The following is a 7,920-nucleotide window of genomic DNA, read 5'->3' as shown; positions in this document are numbered from 1 at the left end:
AATAATTCTATGTGATCAATCAAATTGATTTTATTGCAGCCCAGATATATGAAAAGAAAGATAATTTGTTTTAATCAGCTAAAAACACATATTCTTTTTACATCAGTGTGTGCAGCCTGCAGGCCTGTAGCTCTGGGAATGTTTCTCCTGCACAATCATTATTTTATATTGTCCCCTGCAGCGTTTTAAAGTTTTTTTATGGCGTTAGTTCAACATTTTCACTGAGATTGTGTTTTAAATACCATTGTGGACTCTTATTTTAAGTGATTTTTTTATTTTCTTTATTTTTATCAGTGCTGTTGAGACAGTAAAATTATACAATAAATTATTATTCAAGCGTGCAGAATAAGAGAATATATCTTTATTGTGGATTAGCCTTGTATTATTTTAAAGAGGGTTTTTAATTTAGTTGGGGCAATTAATTGTACTTATGCCAAATAACTTTTCAAAAACCCAGTCTGTTATCTGAAAAATGTAATGTAAAGGGAATCTTGCATGTGTTACTCACAGCACTACGTGGCATCCGACAAGGAGAACATCTTTAAAGTAAAATCAAGAACAAAAAGTTCAGTAAAAATAGAATTGATTGTTTTCAGTGTTTATTTGATTCTCCTTTTATTCATCAGTCTGCACAGCTCTGTATCTCCAGAGCCACGAAACCAGGCCACACATACACATGTCACCAGTAACACTGGGAGGTTCCCAGCAACACCTCAGCTCTCTGTATCACCATCACAGGCCATTCTTCTCTACCAGTCCCCTGCCAGACTTATAAAGCCCACCAATACCCCCATTCAAACCACACCTGGTCAAGTTTGAAAACATGACTAGTGGATTTTAATTAGGTGCAATTAGAGATGGCGACCATGCGGAGAGCTGCATGCACCCCCTGCTTTTTAGACAGGGGGAGAGAGAAAAAATAGATGCGCTAATTAGGCCAGAGGCTACTTTTATTCATGTGACCTGTGGAGACCCCGCGCAAGCTGTTTAATGTCACTGCTCTGACAATTAAAGCAGGAATTCATTTGAATGAGCGCTGCATGTTGACATAAACAGACACCATTACATTCACGGCGGTGGGAAGAGTTGCCTGTGAGCCGTGAATGGCCTGTGTTAATGGGCCAGCAGTAACAGGTGACAAGCAGAGGAGGAGAATGATAGAAGCACGTGCAGCCATTTGCACACTTGTCGACATGTTGTGTTTGTGTAGATAAATACGAAGCCGGCGAGCTACTACATTGAGAAATTGTCGGGCAGAATGTTTCTGTCACATATTCCTTCACAAAAGATGATAGAGGTGAGTAAGTGTAAAGATTTCCCTTCAACTCATGGGAATTGTGTAGACAAAACTTCAGTTCTGCATCTAAATGACTCGGGCGACAATTTTACACTTTTTGTCAACTATTCCCCATTTTTCCAGGGGGACCTTTGAAGACCCTCTGAGGACCCTGAGAACCTGCTTGAAGACACCAAGTGGACCCCAACAAGGCACATCAGTGTTTTAAAAGGACATTCACAGTTCTTCTTCCTGTCACAAATTAGCTGAAGACACTTTTCATGCAGCCCAATTTCATATGCCATTTGTGTCACTTAGACCAAACTGGTCATTTTCTTGGCAGCTGCACTTTTTTAAAGCTGTTGGCACCCTGCTGTTGCAGTCTACCATCCTCTGGAGGAAAGAAATAAAAAAAGAAAGGAGTGATGGCCCTATTATATCCTCAGATGTGAGACGAGAGTGTCCAGGAGGGGGCTGGGGCTCCGCTTCATTGGCTGAAAGCTGCACATTTTTAGGATTTAGCGTCTTAAAATGTGCCCCCTCGCCTTTTTTTTTGACAGGCCTAAATGCCCTTTACTTTTTTTATTATTATGTTTCCATAAGGCTTTGGCTAAACCTGTTGCTCCAAGTGTGCCTATCCCGCTCTGGTAGATAAGGCATCAAGGATTCATGGGAATATAGTTTTAGTTCCTGAGTGTCTGAGGGGGAACATGCAGTGGAGTAAGACAACACACAGGAGATCCAGATAACAAAGACACAGTTCTTCTGCTCTGCCTCCAGGTTGTGGCGGCAGTAACGGCAGTAAGTGGGACCTGATGGTAATGTGGACGTAAACGGGAGATTACATGTTTAAGCATAATTACTTTAGGATTTAGATAGAATACATGTACTCTTGTTTTCTTTTCTGTCATCCTTAATCTCATCTTTTTGACTCCCCACGCAGATTTGAATATTCATCTATTTTACTGAGCGAGCGGAAACATACTTTTTACAATTTATTAAGGATGATCTCATAGAACACTCTTTAATTCTTTTCTGGAGTTTGGATCGTAAAGGGCTGTGGATGTTTGGGAGGAACACAGCCAGTCAGTTTTATTTTAATAATAAATATTTGACTTTTGTTGTTTTGTTGATGCAGAATCTAGCAGGGTTTTTTTCTCTGTATGATTTGATGTCAGTCCTCAGGTTTGCTGTATTGTCAACACAAATACATGTTGGTTTTTTTGTGCAGGTTTCCGACTGGGTTTCCACAGGAAGTGAGGTCAGAGCAGGTTTTGATGAGTAGTAATAGTGTGGTGACATCAAACATGCCTATGAACCCCTGCATGGTGCCAGAGCAATGAGGATAAAGACGTTCTTGTCCCTGTGTGGCACATTTGTGTCACTACTGAAATGCAGTCTAAATCTGAGCCATGTGGGTGCGCTCGGGCGATGGAGTCCGTCTGCCTGCTTGACTTTCTGTCCTGGATGAAGCTGGCCCTCGGTGTGACCCCGCAGTGACCCCTGGAGCTGCTGGAGGGGCCTCCTGAGCCGATGACTCTAATCCTGCTTGGTCCTGAATTAGGCCACGAGAAGGGAAGCAGGAAAAATCCTTTTGATTATTATGAAGACTTAATTAATTATTTATTTATTTATGCCATTATTTTAACTAGCACAGCCCCAGCTATTACATTTTTTTGACTCAATTTGAAAACTCAAAATGCAAAATGACCTGTTTTTTTTCTCATTTTAATCGAATTGAATTCTAATCATATTTTCAAGATTTAAATACTTTCTGAATATAATTAGGAACCGTTTAGGCAAAATCACAAGCGCCTAAAATTATTTAAAAAATTAATAAGAACCAAACTGTGCTTGGTTGAAGAATTAGAATATTAGAATAACAGGAGGGAAATTAATCTAAATTAAAAAACTGGTTAAATGTGCAGGATAAAATTAATTTTATTAATTTTAATTGAGAAAATTGACAGAATCTTTGAAGCAGCGTCAGGTTTTACGGTTTGACAACAGACTTTCCTCCGGGTTCTGACCCGCTGATCTGTCCGGGCTCCGGGTTCCGGGCGCTCCGGTCTCCGGGTGCTCCGGGCTCCGGTCTCCGGGGGCTCCGGGGGCTCCGGGCTCCGGACTCCGGGTTCCGGGGGCTCCGGGCTCCGGGGGCTCCGGGCTCCGGGCTCCGGGGGCTCCGGGCTCCGGGTTCCGGGGGCTCCGGGCTCCGGGGGCTCCGGGCTCCCGAGCCGGGGAGACGTTTCTCCTCTGTCCGCAAACCTGCGCAGCTGCAACGGCACCACCGCATCCTACATGTGAACTACATGTGAAGTGTGCAGGCCTTTATTGAGGCGTCCATTTCTTCATTATGACTAATGAACAGATACAGAAATCAGACAAAATGAAATAAATAAAACAACATTAACACAAGTTCAACATCATCAGGTGCAAACAACATTATGAATAAGTTGACATTTTTCCTGCGAATAAACAATATGGTAATCACTGGAAACAATAAGAGATCGGTGTGTGGGTGCGTGCGTGTGTGTTTTTTTCTCTCATTCCACACGGGTGTTTGTGACTTAAAGAGGTGTGTGTGTGTGTGTGTGTGTGTGTGTGTGTGTGTGTGTGTGTGTGTGTGTGTGTGTATGTGTGTGTGTGTATGTGTGTATGTGTGAAGTGAAAGTCAACAGATCATTATGGGTGTGAGGTGACTCGAGTATTTTCACTGTGAATATTGACAGAATATAAACCAGACGGAGGAAAGTAGGGCCTGCTGAACTTGTTGGAAATGTATATATTTTTCCAATATTTTCAGTAACACTGTCTCACAATTATTTCTTTATTTTAAAATGATTAATTATTATTAAATGTATTTTTGTAGTTGATGCTATATCAGTATTATTATTTTTAATTGTTTTATTATACTTTCCCTTTCAAAATAAAGCGTGAGCTCCTGCATCAACAACGCGTTGAATTACAGAGAGATGGAAACGGGGAGATTTTCTCCATCATCTGCTGTTGATCTGTCTCTTGACAAACACTAATAAAGTTAGGAATTCAACAGGCCCCGTGTGGCCCTGTGGGGATCCGAGTGAATGATGGTCCATCTCACCGCCTGGTGATAGGTTGACAGTCAGGTAATGAAGGCCTCTCTGTGGTTCTGCAGCCTGAGGCCCGCAGCTCAGTGAGTGGGAGGCTGCTGAGTGACGAGAGGACACAGTCACTGTGGTGTCTTCATCAAGCTGCTCACTGGGGTCACATCTCACTGGGGTCACATCTCACTGGGGTCACATCTCACTGTGTCCATTAGAGAAGAAACAGCAATTTAATGTGTCATTACAGGACAATTGACAAGTTTATTGGAATTATTCATACACAAGGAAAAGTACACACATATATTATGTATGTATCAAAATATTCATAATAAATCATTAAAGCCAGTTTATTGATCAAATATATACATTGTGTTCCATCTAGTTCCTGCTGCAGAGAAATAAAATAAAACAAGATAAAATACAATATGGGCTATTGGTTAGCCTGGCAATGTCCAACATTTACAAGTGTTAATATTCAGTGTTTTAGTCTTAAATATGAGCTAAATCTGAATTTGTGATAACATTCCATTATTTACAATGCTACATGTTCGGTTCAATTATTGATGTTTTCTATTCTTTTGTATTGAAACAAACACAGAGAACAAAATTAAATCAGGCAAACAAAAAGAGGACAGCTTCTGAAATTATTTTACGCAAAAGAAAGTAAAAGAAAAGAAACAAAATACTTTCCACTCCTCCACATTATGCTATCCTATTTTCACGGAATCTCTTTTGATAAAGTTACTGTATTTTCACCCCAGTAAGCTGAGTATATTTATAACAACTTTTTCAATAGAGTTTTTGATGTTTATCCATCAACTCTACAACCCAACATGTAATGTTAACATTGTGTTGCTCCTCCCCTTGCAGAGGAGAGCTGTAGCTGTATCTACTGAGATTGATTGTTAAGGTGCTGGTTACAGGAGGCAGACCACCACCATCCTCGTGTCTGCACCGAGACCTGCAGCTCATCATGTCCAGCTGCACTGCTGAAGCCCCAGTGAGAGGCACCACAGCTTGTGATTCACTGACTGGTCTCATCAACACACACTGTAGATACACTTCCTCATATGTCTGACCTCTGCACAGTCCCAAGAATAAAAGTGCCAAAAAATTGTTTCCAGAAAAAGGACCTGTTCTTCAGTAAATGTCATTTGTCATAAGTTGGGGAGAAATACAAGACATATTAATAAAGTATATAATATATATTTTTATTTCCTACTGTTAAATGTTTCTCTCATTCATCAGTTCATTATGAAAATCAACCTGCGTGAATTAGGTGTGACAGTGAACATCATGCCTGCTTTTATTGTTTAAGCCACTTGTCAAATATAGGCTACATGTTATATTCACCACCACACAAGAATAATTTGATTGATAAAAAAGTACAATGTTCTTTGTGATTTACTGTAACTAACTTTCATATCTTTGATGTTGATGGATTCAGTGGCAGGCATGGAAAAAGACACATGCCCAGGGTATTGATTATTGCAGAGGTGCTCATGGTGAAATTGGCTAATCAGGTTGATGGTAACTGAACGTGACTTAATAATAATAATAATAATAATAATAATAATAATAATAATAATGATAATTCATTTTATTTATTGGCCTTTCATGACACTCAAGGACACCTTACATGTACAAATAATACAAAATAAAACAGATACACAAAAATAAAAACAGACCAAACATGAATACAAACAATATACAACAACAGACTGACAAAATAACAAGTAAATACGATACAAATTATAGTGAATACAACGGAAGAGGTGAGTTTTTAAACGGGATTTGAAGGTGGGGAGAGAGTGAGATTCACTGATGGCTTGTGGGAGAGAGTTCCAAATAGAGAACAGTGGAGGTCACTCTGTTTCCAAATCAAGGTTAGTGTGACACACGAACCTGTCCTTGGCCTGTAGCTGTACTCACTCTGATCTTGAGAAGATTCAGCTCCGTTAACCAGTTCACCAACAAGCCACAGGCCTTTTGAACCCACTTTCACTTCCAAGCTCTTCACTACTATTGAACGTGTCCATGTTGTTGATTTCAGCCTTGACTCTCCACTGACAGACATGCACAGTGTTGAATGCACTTAACATGCCCACTAGCTGCCTGCTTAACTTTAATGCTGTTATTTTAAATGTGTTCATGGATAATGTGTCTTATAATGTTATGTTATGTTGTTTTTAAATGTGATCTTGACAAATAAAGCTGAATCTTCATGTAAATTAAAATATACATTTATATTTATATAATATTTATATTATAGGGCTGATGTAGATGTCAGTCATAAACGCAGAGTTTGTTATTTTAATTTAGCTATTGAGGAACCATTATAGTTGCATATGTAATTTTAACTTAGCAAATGCTGCATGTCATGGCAGAGAAAGAACCATCCATGGCTCCACAGTCATGCTCACTAAACAAATGTAAGCGATAGAAGTAAATTCTAAACATTCACGTGTTTACCCGTGAGATTAGAAATAGCCCACACGGGGGAGAGTAACAGTGAAGCACATGTCACTCGGATTTCCTGACCTGCCGCCGTCACTTGAACTTCTCGTTCCCATGGCAACAGACAACACAAAGCCAGTGTGGACGAGCCGACGCACGAACACGGAGAGACAGAAGCTCAAATCGTGGCAGCTCGTAGAGGCACTTCCGGTGGCAACAGAACCTGCCACTGATTTGTAAAGGCAGTCGCCGCTATGTTAAGGCAGATGTCAGTTGCCACAGCTGTTTGTGACTTATTCTGGGAGATTTGGACAAGTTTGTGAACGTTTACTTACTTGTTATTGTTCCGGGTCATGGATGGTTGAGACACTTTGTACAGTTATGGTGTCGTCCCTTCACATCTGTTTTATTATTTTCTACTTTCTGTGCTTGTATGTACTGTATTTGAATACGGCCGAATTCCCAAATAAATATTTTCTCAACTAAATATCCAGATATATTGGTTTTCATCTGAAAAAAATGTTGTGGGGAGTTTAGTTAAACTTTAATAAGATTTATTAGGAGTTTTCTGGGTCCATGTCATGTTAATTCTTTTATTTATGTCTACTGATCATTAACAAGATGCGCCTGTGCCAGACTTCAGAGTCCTAACAGCGACACAGAACAAATAACTTAATCATATTTTTTTCAAAGCCAAAGAAATCCAGTCTCCATGAAAAAAGAAGTTGACTAGTCAGCGCATAATGTAGAGGAGCGCTTGGGCTACCCACACTAGGTTTCCCTAAAGATCGAGGAGAACAAGGTAAAGATGTTCTTTTTTTCTCTTAAGTTTTGTGTGTTTTGAACTGCATCCAAAATTAAGGTGATATTAGTGTTGGATACGTGGAGGTTATATTACATGTGCTGCTGTCAAAACACTTTTGAGGACATCATTATTACTTTGCACTGTAACAATGTGCAACAAGTGACAAGTGGACACTTCACTGCATTACCATCTGTACATTACGGTATTTCCATAATGTATATTTATGTAGCCCTATTGTGCATATCTTTATCTGATTCAATATCTGGTCTTTTTCCGCAGATATCCAAATCAGTTTGTTT

Source organism: Hippoglossus stenolepis, chromosome 12 (assembly GCF_022539355.2).
Source record: "Hippoglossus stenolepis isolate QCI-W04-F060 chromosome 12, HSTE1.2, whole genome shotgun sequence".
Lineage (NCBI taxonomy): Eukaryota > Metazoa > Chordata > Actinopteri > Pleuronectiformes > Pleuronectidae > Hippoglossus > Hippoglossus stenolepis.
The sequence above is the reverse complement of the archived record's forward strand: the minus strand, read 5'-3'. Positions refer to the sequence as shown.